The following is a 14,441-nucleotide window of genomic DNA, read 5'->3' on the forward strand; positions in this document are numbered from 1 at the left end:
CATGAAGTAAAAATATTTATAGTTCTTATTTCTTAAACAGTTTAATCTCTATTATTGTAGCAAATGAAAAAGGCTAATATTATCTTATCTTCGAACATCCAATTCGAAGATCCTAGGAAAACCAAACGAATTTTTGCACACTCTAAATAGGTAAACCCTGATGTAGAAAGATAAACTAACAATATGAATGAAGGTTTTATGCAATCTATGGAAACCAGGAAAACCCCTTGAGAGCAAACCGAATTACAACTCCTTGAAGTAAGTCCAATTCAAAGACCCCGGAAAAAACAAAAGAATTTCGCATGCTTCAATTATTATTACTCTAACGCGAATAGAAGTTAAAGAGTCGACACTTGCTCGCCCAAGTGGTTGAAAGTGTTGACATAAACTCCAAAACCCTAGAGGTCCCAGGTTCGATTCCCAGAGGAGGTGGAATCTATGGTTTATAGAACTTGGGTTATTACTGAATACAAAGGAATTGGAAAGAGATTGTGAGGGAACAAGTTACGACACAATCTCCTTCCAATTCAGTATGAAATCCAAAAAGTGATACTGCTAGCCCAAGGCAGGGTCCTAGACCAGTGAAAAAAAAGTCCTAAAACATCTTCGATTTCAATCCTAGTGGGCCTAGCAGACTCCTTAAAGGTACAGGAGTTCCTAAACTTCCAAATAGACCACACAATTGCACTAGGAATAAGATTCCACAACTCTTTCTTAATACCCTTAGTGGCCAGATTGCTCCATTGCTCCAACAACATGTGCAGAGTGGAAGGCAAACATACATGAATCTCAGCTTGATTTAGGAAAAATAACCAGAGACTGGTCGCCTCCTTACAATGGATGAACAAGTGATTAGATGACTCCTCCTGCTCCTTGCAACAGATACATCTACTAGGCAAGATCATCCCACGTCTCCTGAGGTTATTGAGGGTTGGGATTTTGCCCAGCACAGCAGCCCAAACCCCAAAACTAACTCTAGGAGGAATCACAGAATTCCAAATGACTTCAGCAATGGATGGCTAAGTATGGAACACATGTTGTTCGGCTTTAGGCCTCTGTCATTAATGGTTGAACTTGGGCGGTTATCGTGCTTATCACATCTTCATGATATATCAATGCCTTGTAACGACTAACGTATATCGTAGTCGAATTCTCAAAAAAAAAATTTAAGAAAAAAAGAAGTTAAGGAAGCAAGTTACGAGAGACCCCATCGTAGTTGAACCCAGTCCACCTACCAAACAATAAATAATAGCAAAGAACAATTGAACTACTGAAAACCCGATCACAAAGATAGAGAACAAAGGAAGGTTTTACAATAAGCCACCGTCTTCCCATCAAAATACATGTAGAATATGACCAAATGTTCCGCCACAGACCCTGAAAAATAAAATAGACCGGAAGTTATTTTCATTTGAAAAAGATACCCCTGAAGTGATGAAGCATTAAACGGCTGAGAGGAAAACGCTGAACAAGACAACCCCCTTTAGATGCATACACGGAGTTCAATGTAGAACATTGTAAAACTTATTACTACCCAAAGAACTAAACCTTTGAATGACCATAATCACAATTTGGCGCTATAAAGCATTTTAAGAGATATCAAACCTACAAAAATATACAATCGGATGACCAAGATTTCGTAATATAGACAAACAGATTCAGACAAGATACCATTAACACAAACAGGTACCGTCCGTCACAAAGATGCCTCAGAAAAAAAGAACAAAAAGAATATTTACATCAATTAAGGTATGAATAAAGAAAAGAAACTGAAAGAAGAAAGATTTCATAACCTACGCGAACTGATTCGGTGAAGATACGATTAACAGGAAGGGGATATCATCCCGTCACAAAGATGCCTGAGAAAAAGAACAAAAACAAATATATACATCAATTCAAGAAGATAGGAATAAAGAAAAGAAACTGAAAGAAGAAAGTTCCGTTCGATAATCCCCTTCTCGGAAATAAAAATAACTTAGCCCTTAGATCACCATTGGACGCGGGAGTACTTTTGAGTACTGCAGGCTCCTGAAAAAACATTAAGCAGATTCATTGTTTCAATATCACATAACCAATATCTTCATAAAGCAACAATAAGGAAGAAGACTTCTATAGGACAGTAGAGGATAAGAGAACCCTGCATTTCACAACATGTAATGTCTCCCTCGAATAAGTACAATTCTCACATCCCTGCAAAAAAATGAACTTTTCATGCTTCTACAAACACATTTCTAACATGTGTAGAAATTGAAAAAACAAAGAGAGAAAAACCCCTTCCAATAAGTACTTGAAAACGATTGGAGGAAAATTCGAATGGATCGTCAGGCAGAAATGTTTTTCGAAGAAGAAGTCACAACTCGATATCCACTCGCCCTCGGAACCAACACAAAACACAATGGAGGACTGCACATGTTGGGGAATGATGCTTTATTGCAACTTGCAAGTCGCTTCAAATATCGCACAATAGAAACCATGATGTTTCCCTGGGGAGGAGAAAAACGTAGGCAACTTATTTATGGATATCGCACATTCCTCAAAGTATTAAATAAATTAAATGTTATTGACAATATGACATAAATACGTAAACTCTTAGAGAAGAATAAATCAACTATAAGGAAGAGTTTATGAAATATATGCAAAATAGGAAAACCTTCTTCAGAGCAAACTGAATAGCATCTCACTGGAGTAGGTTCAATTCGAACATCCCTTGAAAAAAACAAATGAATTTTTCATGTGTCAACTATTATTTCACATCTTCTCTAACAAGGATAAAAGTTAAAGAACCAAGTTAAGAGAGACCCCTTCCGCTACATTCCAGTTACATCCACATAGCTGACCCCTTCCTCCTACCAAACAATAAAGTGAAATAAATACTTATAAGTACTATAAAAAGCACAAAAAGAAAGAAAGCAAGTAGGTTTAAAAGCCACTGCCCACTGCCTTCCCCATTAAATACAGGAAGAGGAATAGCTATTCCATCACAAAGATTCCTGAGAAAGAAATTGGAAACAAGGTTACAAACTTTTTTATTTGAACAGATCATCCCTGGACAGGAAGCAAAAAGAAAATCAAAGAAACTTTCCTCCCGAAGAAGAAACTAGACAACCCCCTTTAGACGAAAGAAGAAAGCCCAATCTTCCTCCCGAAGACACCAACTTTCCTGTATAACATCATTAAACTTTTAATAATGCATATTACATATGTAATAATGAACTAAAATAATTAATGCGTTGCATAAGCTACACTCCCTTCGCGTCAAGATTTTCATTTTTGGTTTCGAACCCCTCCCTCGAAAAAGAAAATCAACAGACTGGGATCTTGTTGACAAGAAGCAGGATACCAACTAGAGAAAACAACAATCAATTCAAACAATCTCAGATTTCAGCCCTTGATTGAAGTATCTCATTGATAAATCATTGTTTGTTACAGATATTGGTAGATTAAAACGATAAACCTTCAAATGACTGAGCTGATGTTTCAAAGTTATGCGAAAGCAACTATACCCATAAAAGCAATCCATTAATCAGAATATGGTGGTTATAGACTATTAGAAAGATACCAAACAAAAGGATAAATCTTCTGCTGACCAAGAGATGGTATAAAGTTACGTCAAGCAGCTATACCGATTAGCACAAACAAATCCAGAGAGGATACCTACGTATCCGTGAAGAAAACCCCAAGGCGAGAACAGATTCTAGATGAACAGATCTTCGATGTGACAGGTTACTGAAACTATTTGAAGGTATTTAAAAACATCCTCAACACCCTAAGCGAAGAATTTTACATAACAATGTAAATCAGGATAACCCCCTAAAAAGAAAACTAGATCGTGTCTTGTTGCAATTCCCTAGGGACAAATGATATTATCCTTGTCCGTATAAAAAACAAACAAGGATAAAAATCGAAAAGCTGGGGCTCAATTGAACAAATATGAATCAGTGCTTACCTCCTGAAGAGCAATCGAATCAATAAACCGTTATTGCTTTAAACAACCAGCACAGCAAGTACTGAAGGTGATCCATATGTTGATGTTATCATGCACAAAGAGATAATAAGATCAACATCGAAATTATTCTCTGAAGTCATTAACAAGTCATTAACAATGAAGTTAGCCCCTTCAATATCAAATACAAACTTGAACCCTATTTGTGATTGAATCAAATGACAATTAAAATTTCGGAGACTTAACAACTGTCGAATTTGCAGAAGCAATCAATTGATCAAGAATGAAAATCCAAGCCAAATTAAACTATGTTCATCCGGATGTGGATTTTCTCGTGCGTATACACATGTCAAGATCTGCATCAGAACAATCTCTAAAGCAGTTAAAAAGTAAATATCAACAGCCATGAACACAAATGGATACCTAAGCTTCTGTAAAAAAAACCCCAATTGGGAATAGATTCTAGATAAACAGTAACTGAAAAGCAAGATCATGTTTAAGTTTCTATACCGACATATCTGATTCATGAACACAACTGATCTTACTAGTTGTCTGAAAGCTTCCTTGGTTGGAAGCCACACAGATCGGGCTCAGTTTGAAGAACATGAATCTATGTTTTCCCCCTTAGGAGCAATAGAATCAATAAACTGTACTTGGTTTTTACCACCAGCACAACAACTATTGAAGGTGATCCTGATGTGGATCATATCGTGCACATAGCATGATAAATTAATAAACCACAGTTGTCCTAAAATACCAACAACTAAGAAAAGGGTCCCACAACACGTTAGCGAATGGAATATAGAACAAATTTCTCAATTTATACAAGTTAGAAAAACTAAAAGATAAACGAAACTTAAATGATACTTTATCTCTTGGGTACTTGGAAAAGACAGGTACCAGATTTTTTTAATATCACAATCTGAATATATTTGGTAAGCTATTAGGTAATAATACCTTCAACACCCTGAAGAGAAAACCAGATCGCGTCTCGTTGCAAATACCTGGGAAACATCAAATGGTTTTTGATGAGTCGATCATTATTCTCAAACAAGGATAAAAATCAAAAAAGCAAGTTCAGAGGCCCCCTTCACACAGATAACTTCACAATGTTGACCGTAATCCTCTTACTAAACCAATACACTATGACAAAATATGACTAACCACCCATCATGAAGATCCTTGGTGAGGAGAACAAAAATAAATTATGTCTATCAATTCAAGTAGACAACCTAATGAAGAAATAAACAGAAACTGAAACAGTAAAGTTCAATTAGAAAGAAAATAAAAGAACCCAGTTCTCAAATAGAACACCACTACGACACGAGAATACTACTGCAGGTTCCTGAAAAAATATCAGTAGATTCATTGTTTCTATATGAGAAGGAAAACCTAACACAGACCTCCATGAGAACTCCAAATGTATTTCTTTAACTTAATAGCTTCAGAAGGTCGGCACCCCAACAACCGTAACGCAAATCTGCTACACAAACAACTTAAAAATTAAAATAAGGACTCCCCCAAGAAAGAACAAGTGATTTTCCAGCATAATCCGTAGTCCTAGAATATGGAAGATCAAGATGAGTGTTGGATAGCAAACTTCCACTAACATTTTGTCGAATAATTTAATGCAATTGCAAACAAACGGCGTAAAGATATCGCCTATCATGGGATAAGAAACTTCTACAAATTGGGTGTATAGAAAACCTTCTTCAAGAAGAAACACTCAAACTATGTCAACCTAATTCCATGCAGCAGAAAAGAAATCAAGAAAGATAGTCTTCATGGAAATACAAGAAAATCAATGTTATAGTACAAAAAAACCAAATAAAGCAAAAGTTCCAGACAAATTATAGGGAAGAATTCGAACACTACAGCTTTTAACATGAGAGAGCTTCCATCCCGCGACAGGTGCTAAATCCTAGGAGGTGAAGGAATTTTTAATACGGTAGGAAAAATGGACAAATTATAAACAAAGCTTTCAGGAGAACAAAAAGTAACCCTCTTGAGATTGAACAAGTAAGCTTAAATCCAAGTCCTAGTATACCAAATGTTGCGATCATCTGAATCTGGACCAGCAAAATCACGCAAATACCACTGTGAAATCAAAATTTAATAGTCTACGGTTTCCCCCAGGTACATGAGAAAGGCACGGAAAGCCGGTCTTTGGGGATGAGGTACTCCTGAAAGGTATTAAATAAATTTGATGTTATTAATATAGAGAGGTACAACCTCTTACAGAGTTATAAACGACAAATGACAAAGAATGGACATTGTGGAACCAATGTGAAGTAGAGAACCCCCTTTAGACAAAAGAAGAGAGCCCATTCTTCCTCCCGAAGCCACCAACTTTCCTGTATAACATCGTGAAACTTTTAACAATGCATATTAGATTAGTAACGATGAAGTAAGAAAATTGGAAGGATTGCACAAACTACACTCCACGTAAAGATTTTCATTTTTGGTCCCAAAACCCTCCCACGAAAAAGAAATCAACAGAATGATATCTTGTTAACAAGAAGCATGTAACCAACTGGAGAAAACAACAATCAATTCAAACGATTCTCAATGTTAAAACCTTAATCCAAGTATATCAATAAATAACTGTAAGTCGAATGAATAAACCTTCAATGACCAAGATGATAGCTCAGAGTTATGCCAAAGCATATACCCAAAACAACAATCCATTGATCAGAATTTGGTGGTTATAGATCATTTATAAAGATATCAAACAAAAAGATAAACCTTCCACTCACCAAGATGATTTTTTGAAGTCATGTCAAAGCAACTATATCGACTAGCACGAACAAACCCAGAGGGCCACCTGCTTATCTGTGAAGAACAAACAAAGGAGAGAACAGATTCTAGATTGACAATAACAGAAAAACTAGTTAATGTCAAAAGTTTCTGTACCGAAATATCCAAATACATAAACAAAGTGATCTTGCAGTTTCCCCGAAATCTTCCTTGGAGACCACACAGCAAAGGCTCAATAGAATGAATATGAATGTGCTTTACCTGAAGAAAATCATATCAATAAACTGTTGCTGGTTTAAACCACCAGAATAACAATTACGAAAGATCATGCGCATGTGGATCTTATCCTGCAATATCAATGAACTAATAACACCCTCCAATATCAAATATAAAAGCGAATCACATTTAGATGCTCAAAATGCAAATAAAAAGAAATGAACTTTTCATGCTTCTATAACTATCCTCTAACAATTAAAAAATTTTGAAAAAGCAAGTAAATAGAAAGAAAACACCCTTCATAAACAACTCATTAGTGATTGGAAACGAAGAAACCAAAAGATGCAAATTTGAATGGAACTCGACAGGAAGATCTCTTCTAAGAAAAGAAATTAACACTTCCTCTGAACACCAATCATCCTCAAAATCGAAAAACAAAGAGTTCACCACATGTTAACGAATGCAAATATGGAGAAATATTCTTAAAATGAAGCACGTTGCACGCTAGAAACTGAAAGCGAACTTAATAGAGTACTGTTTACCCGAAAGACATGATAAATCAGAAAAAATAAACCTTCAGAGGAAACTAGGTCATGTCTTCTTGGAGTTGGACCAAGCTGCATATCCCAGGAAACATCAATTGAAAAGGAAATAAAAGTTTCAAACAAATGATAACGAAGAAATCCAACCACTTAACTTTTTATCACGAGAACACTTCCGTTCCGCAACAGGCACCAAATCCTAAGAGTAACGTGAAGGAATTTTTAATACGGTAGCAAAAATGAATGCATTGGAACTAAGTTTTGAGAAAAGCAACTCAAGTAGAAACCCCCTTGAGATTGAACAAGTAAGCTTAAATCCAAGTCCTAGTATACCAAATGTCGGCAATCATCTGAATCTGGACCAGCAAAATCACGCAAATACCACTGTTATATCCAACTGCATCTTATAGTCGTCGCAACGAACATAACCTAAAAACAAAAATTTAGCTACAGAAAACTTCCTAAAAAAAAAGAACCATGCCGGTTCTTCAAAGGTTGAAGCCTAATAACCGTGCGAAAATGAGGGAGTTCAAAAGAACAAAAGTGAACTAATAAAAGAAAAGTTAAGTTTTTAGGGTTCAATCAAACCTTATTGTTTCCTAACTCAATTGCAACCAGGTACGGAGTGCTAGTACCTCCAACGCAGCCCCTAGAATAAGAAGAAAGAAATTGCACGTACTCAATAGTCAAATAAATAACCTATGAACTAAGAGATCAAGATTTATTAATCCCCTAGGACGAGGAAAACGTAACCAGACCGAGCGAAAACTAGGTCGTGTCTCCTTGGAGTTGGACCAAGTTGCAAATCCCAGGAAAACATTAATTGATTTTCCTTCCACTAATTATAGTTCCTCCAACAAGTACAGAAATCAAAGAAGCAAGTTCAAAAAATGACCCTTCACACAGGTGATTTGACAAAGTTGACCCCAATCATCCTAGCAAACAAATAAGAACCAAATGAGTACTTAGAACTATTGAAAACACCGTAAAAAGAAAGGAACTAGAATGGCTTTTATCCCTTCGCCTCTCTGATTAACATGGCAGAATAAGACTAGTCGTCCCATGATCCCATCACATAGATGCATGAGAAAGAGAACAAAAACAAATACGTAAATCAATTCAAGAAGATGTGAAGAAAGAAAAAAACTAAGAAGAAAGTTCAATAAGATAACCCCTTCCAATATAAACATATCTCTAACAAGCATAAAAATTGAAAAAGCAAAGACGGAACTTTTAGATGCAAATCAGGTTGGACTCCAAACAGGAAAATCTCTTATATGAAATCAAATTAAGGTCTCCCCTTATGACCTGTCATCCTTGAAACCAAAAAGGAGTTCAAGACATGTTAGGGAATGAAAAGATAGAGCAAGATTCTTAAATTAAAGCACGCTGAAAACTGAAAACAAAATTTATCAGTCTACGGTTTCCCCCAGGTACATGAGAAAGGCACGGAAAGTCGGTCTTTGGGAATGAGGTACTCCTGAAAGGTATTAAATAAATTTGATGTTCTTAATATAGAGAGGTACAACCTCATACAGAGTTATAAACGACACATGACAAAGAATGGACATTGTGGAACCAATGTGAAGTAGAAAACCCCCTTTAGACAAAAGAAGAGAGCCCATTCTTCCTCCAGAAGCCACCAACTTTCCTGTACAACATCGTGAAACTTTTAACAATGCATATTAGATTAGTAACGATGAACTAAGAAAATTGGAAGGATTGCACAAACTACACTCCATGTAAAGATTTTCATTTTTGGTCCCAAAACCCTCCCACGAAAAAGAAAATCAACAGACTGATATCTTGTTAACAAGAAGCATGTAACCAACTGGAGAAAACAACAATCAATTCTAACAATTCTCAATGTTAAAACCTTAATCCAAGTATCAATAAATCACTGCAAGTCGAATCAATAAACCTTCAATGACCAAGATGATAGCTCAGAGTTATGCCAAAGCATATACCAAAAACAGCAATCCATTAATCAGAATTTGGTGGTTATAGATCATTATAAAGATATCAAACAAAAAGATAAACCTTCCCTGACCAAGATGATTTTTTGAGTCAAAGCAACTATATCGACTAGCACGAACAAATCCAGAGACGTTACCTGCTTATCTGTGAAGAACAACCAGAGAGAATAGACTCTAGATTGACAGTAACAGAAAAACTAGTTAATGTCAAAAGTTTCTGTACCGAAATATCCAAATACATAAACAAAGTGATCTTGCAGTTTCCCCGAGATCTTCCTTGGAGACCACACAGCAACGGCTCAATAGAATGAATATGAATGTGCTTTACCTGAAGAAAAATCATATCAATAAACTGTTGCTGGTTTAAACCACCAGAATAACAATTATGCAAGATCATGCGCATGTGGATCTTATCGTGCAATATCAATGAACTAATAACACCCTCCATTGTCAAATATAAAAGCGAACCACATTTAGATGCTCAAAATGCAAATAAAAAGAAATGAACTTTTCATGCTTCTATAACTATCCCTCTAACAATTAAACTTTTTTTAAAAGCAAGTTAATAGACAGAAAACACCCTTCATAAACAACTCATTAGTGATTGGAAACGAAGAAACCAAAAGATGCAAATTTAAATGGAACTCGACAGGAAGATCTCTTCTAAGAAAAGAAATTAACACTTCCTCTGAACACCAAAAGATGCAAAGAGTTCACCACATGTTAACGAATGCAAATATGGAGAAATATTCTTAAAATGAAGCACGTTGCACGCTAGAAACTGAAAGAGAACTTAATAGAGTACTGTTTACCCGAAAGACATGATAAATCAGAAAAAATAAACCTTCAGAGGAAACTAGGTCATGTCTTCTTGGAGTTGGACCAAGCTGCATATCCTAGGAAACATCAATTGAAAAGGAAATAAAAGTTTCAAACAAATGATAAGGAAGAAATCCAACCACTTAACTTTTTACCAGGAGAGCACTTCCGTTCCGCAACAGGCACCAAATCCTAAGAGTAACATGAAGGAATTTTTAATACGGTAGCAAAAATGAATGCATTGGAACTAAGTTTTGAGAAAAGCAACTCAAGTACAAAACCCCCTTACGGTTGAACGGGGCTAAGCTCAACCCGAGTCCTAAAATATACGATACCCATGATCATCTGAACCTGGACAAGCAAACTCACACAAATAACACCGATAAACCCAACTGCATCTAGTAGTTGTCAGAATGAACATAACCATAAAACAAAACCTTTCTCCTATGTATCGAGTTTAGAAAGTTCCCTTCAAAAAAAGAACCATACCAGTTCTCAAGTGTTAAATCCTAATCACCGTGGAAAATGAGGAAGGGAGGTTGAGAAAAAGAAAGAAAGTGAAACTAATAAAGGCTCAATTGAAACATAACTGCTTCTTAAATCAGATTACGACCAGCTACAGAGTGCAAAGACTTCCAAAAAGAAAGAGAAAGGAATTGCATGTACTCCATAGAAAAGTTAAGGAACAACTATTAGTAAACATTCGAATGTGATAAAAACCTACACAAAAACCAAATACCCTCTAAATAATCCGCTTGAAATTGACTTCCCTGTATAACATTGTGAAACTTATCATATTGCATATTTGACAATGAACTGAAAAACCTCTAACGCATTGCATATTCCCAGTAGAAGTGTGCTACCAACTGGAAAAAGCAACAGTTTTAACTCCAGGTTGTAACATACAGGTTCAACCAGACCACCTAAAGAAAGAAAGAAAAAGAAACTGAAAGCAGAAAGTTCAATCAACAAAACCCCTTCACAAAAAGTAAAAGAACCCAGTCCTCAAAAATGGAAAACCACGACGACACGAGAGTAGGTACTACAGGATCTCGAAAAAGTATTCAGTAAATTCACCATTTTTATATTTGTATAACTAACACCTTCATAAACCAAAAATAAGGCAGAGAACTTCAACAGAACAATAGGAGATAAAAAAAAACTCAATTTTCAAAACAAGGTTATTCACTTATTCCTCTCTGGAGAAAGTCTTATTCTCACAAAATCAAAGAAGCAAGTTCAAATAGCCGTTTCACAAAACAACGTAATGTGTCCCTGGAGAAAGTCATATTCTCACAAAATCAAAGAAGCAAGTTCAAATAGCCGTTTCACAAAACAAATGTAATGTGTCCCTGGAATAAGTCCAGTTCTCACATCCTTGTGAAAAAAGTCAAAAACAAATGAACTTTTCATGCTTATATAACTGCCCCTCTAACAAGGAAAATTTTGAAAAAGCAAGTGACCAAAAACCCCCTTTCAAATATACAATGCATTAGTAATTGGAAGGGAGGGAACCCTAAGAGGCAAATTTGAATTGAAATTCAAAGAAAACAAATTAACGTCTCCTCTAAACACCAATCTTCCTCAAATCGAAAAAGAAAAGGAGTTCATCACATGTTTAGGGATGAAAGTAAAACCTAATAGTTTACTGTTTCCCCAAAGGGCTTGAGAAAAGCACGGACAGTTGGGTGTTTGGGTATTTGGTTCCATAAATGATGAAAACAGGAAACCCCCCTGGGAGAAAGCCAAATAATATCTCCTGGGAGTACCAAATTATTATTCCTTTAACATGGATAAAAATCAAAGAAGCAAGTTAAGAAAACACCCACTCGTCCTTGAAACAGCAAAAATAATGGAGGACTGCAAGGAATGGAAAAGTATTGCAAGATTCTAAAATAATGGCACATAGACAACTGGACCAATCAATAGATTAAAAGTTATCAACATAAATAGGTATACCCTGATGCATCGGTTACATAGATAGGAGAGCTTTATGTAACCTATGGAAACCAAAGCGATACTATTAACACAAACGGATACCTAAACTTCTGTAAAGCAAAAAAGTTTCAAAATTAACAGTAACAGAAAAAGTAGATTATGTTCAAGTTTCTATACCGACAAATCCAAATACATTAACACGGCTGATCTCACTGTTTGCCGGAAATCTTTCTCCCAAGCGATGCAACTGGGCTCAATTGGAAGAATTTCCCCCTGAAGAGCAATCAAATCAATAAACTGTTATTGGTTGAAACCACCACCAGGGCAAGTATGGAAGGTGATCCTGATGTGGATCTTATCATGCACATAGACATGATAAGATCGGCATCAGAATCATTCTCTAAAGCCATTAAAAAGTAATTATTAATGAACAAATAATCCCATTCCATATCAAATACAAACTTGAATCCCTTTTGTAGTTGAATCCAGATCTCCCAAATTGACTAACTATGGAATCTGCAGAAGCAATCAACTGATCAAGAACGAAATCCAAACCATATTATACTACCCTAATCAGAGAAACCATCAGAGAATGAAATTTAGATGTTTGAAAGGAAACAAAAAATAGAGAAACCAAATTAGCCACGAAACCCTAGATTAGTCAAAAAGCAAACCGCTTGCAGCATCGTCTGGACAGCGGAAGTTCCTGCCAGTAACAACAAAAACTCTAAGAGAGGAAGGAAGAGAAGAAGAGAGTAGAAAGAGAAATCGAAAGTAAAACAACAAAAGCCCTAACAGATAGTAGAAAGAGAAAACGGAAGGAAGAACAAATACCTAAACAGAAGAAGGAAGAGACGGAAAGAGTAGAAAGAGAAAACTGAAGAGGAAGGAGGTCGTGAACTCGTTTCTTTTATTTTGTCTGGTTTAGGGGGATTTGTTTCGACCGTTGGGTTTGAACAGAACGTGGTAAGGAACAACTTTAGAAACTACTGAAGTGTAAACCCCCAATTTCACACAGTTAGGTTAAGACACTTCCAAGGATTTCTTTTTTTTTTTTTTTTTTTTTCAGAAATCAACGACCCAGTTAGGTAAGACACTTCGCAGGAGTTTTTTTTTTTGTGAGAAATCAACAACTATCTACGTTAGTCGTTACAAAGCATTGATACATCATGAAAGTGTGATAAGCACGATAATCACCTAAGTTAAACTTATAATGAAAATGATCTAAAGCTCAACAACAATAAAGAAGCTTAAAGCTCGACAAATTTATTACATTATTTATACTTTTAATAACCCAAGTTGTCAACACCTGGTTGCCCAAGTGGTTTAAAGTGTTGACATAAACTTCAATAGTCCTTGGAGGTCTCTTCTTCGATCCCCAGAAGAGACCTCTTTTATGATTTTGAGTTTTACCCCTCTTTCATTATAAGTTTAAGGGTTATTTTCAAATGGCACCCAATTTTGTGACCAGCTTCCTACCTGGCCCCCTACTTTAACAATAATTCCCGTATGGCCCCTTTTTCCGTTATCTTTAACTTTCCGTTACTCTCTCTCCTCCATATAGTTTTCAATTTTTCAAATTCAACAATTGACAACAAATGTTATACTCATTTCGTCCCACTTTGTTTGACCTTTTGGAGAATTCAACTTATTGTATAAACCTTATCTATTGTTGAAAAATGATAATATTTCCCTAAACTACCCCCATTTAATTTAGAGTATTTTATTAAATATGACATTAGAAGTGTAGAACAAATTAGACACTTCGACTTGCCCAATCCCTAACTAATGAATCAATTACATTTGACATGTCAGATGCAAAAATAAAAGTGAGTTTGATATATGTCGTTCAAAATGTATATAATTCAATTAAGTCTGATTTAACTTGAGTAAATAATATGGAGGAAGTTTTTTTACGAATCAAATGCTTGGCCTGTGATCATTGAGAAGTAAGATACATTGATCTTAGAATAGCTTAATCTTTCGTATGGCATAAACCAAAGGTTTTAACATCTAACTGTTACAGCATGACACGTGATTGAGGTCCTAAGCATACATTTAAAATTGAATCTTGGTGAGAAACATTCAGTACCTCGGAAGTAGATACATACATAACCATTTGCATTTGATTTTTCGAGATATAAAGAAAATTGAAATTTTGCACTACATCATTTGGAAATGCATTGAGGAATATCACGTTTGAATTTGTTGTTACCCCAATCTAGAGAATGACCGTGTAAAACAAAAAAT

The 14,441-nt window shown here is 35.7% G+C and overlaps 2 long non-coding RNA genes across 12 annotated transcripts; both read right to left on the reverse strand.

Annotated features, from left to right (window-relative positions):
- Window positions 1–1,031: 1,031 nt before the first annotated feature.
- Window positions 1,032–2,947, reverse strand: LOC147557032 (uncharacterized). Of its 5 annotated transcripts, XR_015233722.1 has the most exons (4): window positions 2,800–2,947; window positions 2,651–2,706; window positions 1,798–2,483; window positions 1,032–1,605 (listed from the first exon to the last, which is right to left on the reverse strand). It is a non-coding gene; the product is annotated as an uncharacterized LOC147557032 (long non-coding RNA). The 5 variants fall into 5 exon arrangements; XR_015233721.1 differs by having other exon boundaries at window positions 1,798–2,706; XR_015233718.1 differs by having other exon boundaries at window positions 2,651–2,947.
- Window positions 2,948–7,929: 4,982 nt separating this feature from the next.
- On the reverse strand, window positions 7,930–13,126 carry LOC147557033 (uncharacterized). Of its 7 annotated transcripts, XR_015233729.1 has the most exons (6): window positions 13,026–13,043; window positions 12,866–12,897; window positions 12,654–12,707; window positions 12,369–12,464; window positions 9,509–10,604; window positions 7,930–9,109 (listed from the first exon to the last, which is right to left on the reverse strand). It is a non-coding gene; the product is annotated as an uncharacterized LOC147557033 (long non-coding RNA). The 7 variants fall into 7 exon arrangements; XR_015233728.1 differs by having other exon boundaries at window positions 12,369–12,707; XR_015233724.1 differs by having other exon boundaries at window positions 12,369–12,897; window positions 13,026–13,126.
- Window positions 13,127–14,441: the final 1,315 nt, after the last annotated feature.

The sequence above is a fragment of the Eschscholzia californica genome, unplaced genomic scaffold (genome assembly GCF_041429995.1).
Source record: "Eschscholzia californica isolate CP2 unplaced genomic scaffold, dmEscCali1.0.p SCAF_2, whole genome shotgun sequence".
In the NCBI taxonomy this organism is placed as follows: Eukaryota; Viridiplantae; Streptophyta; class Magnoliopsida; order Ranunculales; family Papaveraceae; genus Eschscholzia; species Eschscholzia californica.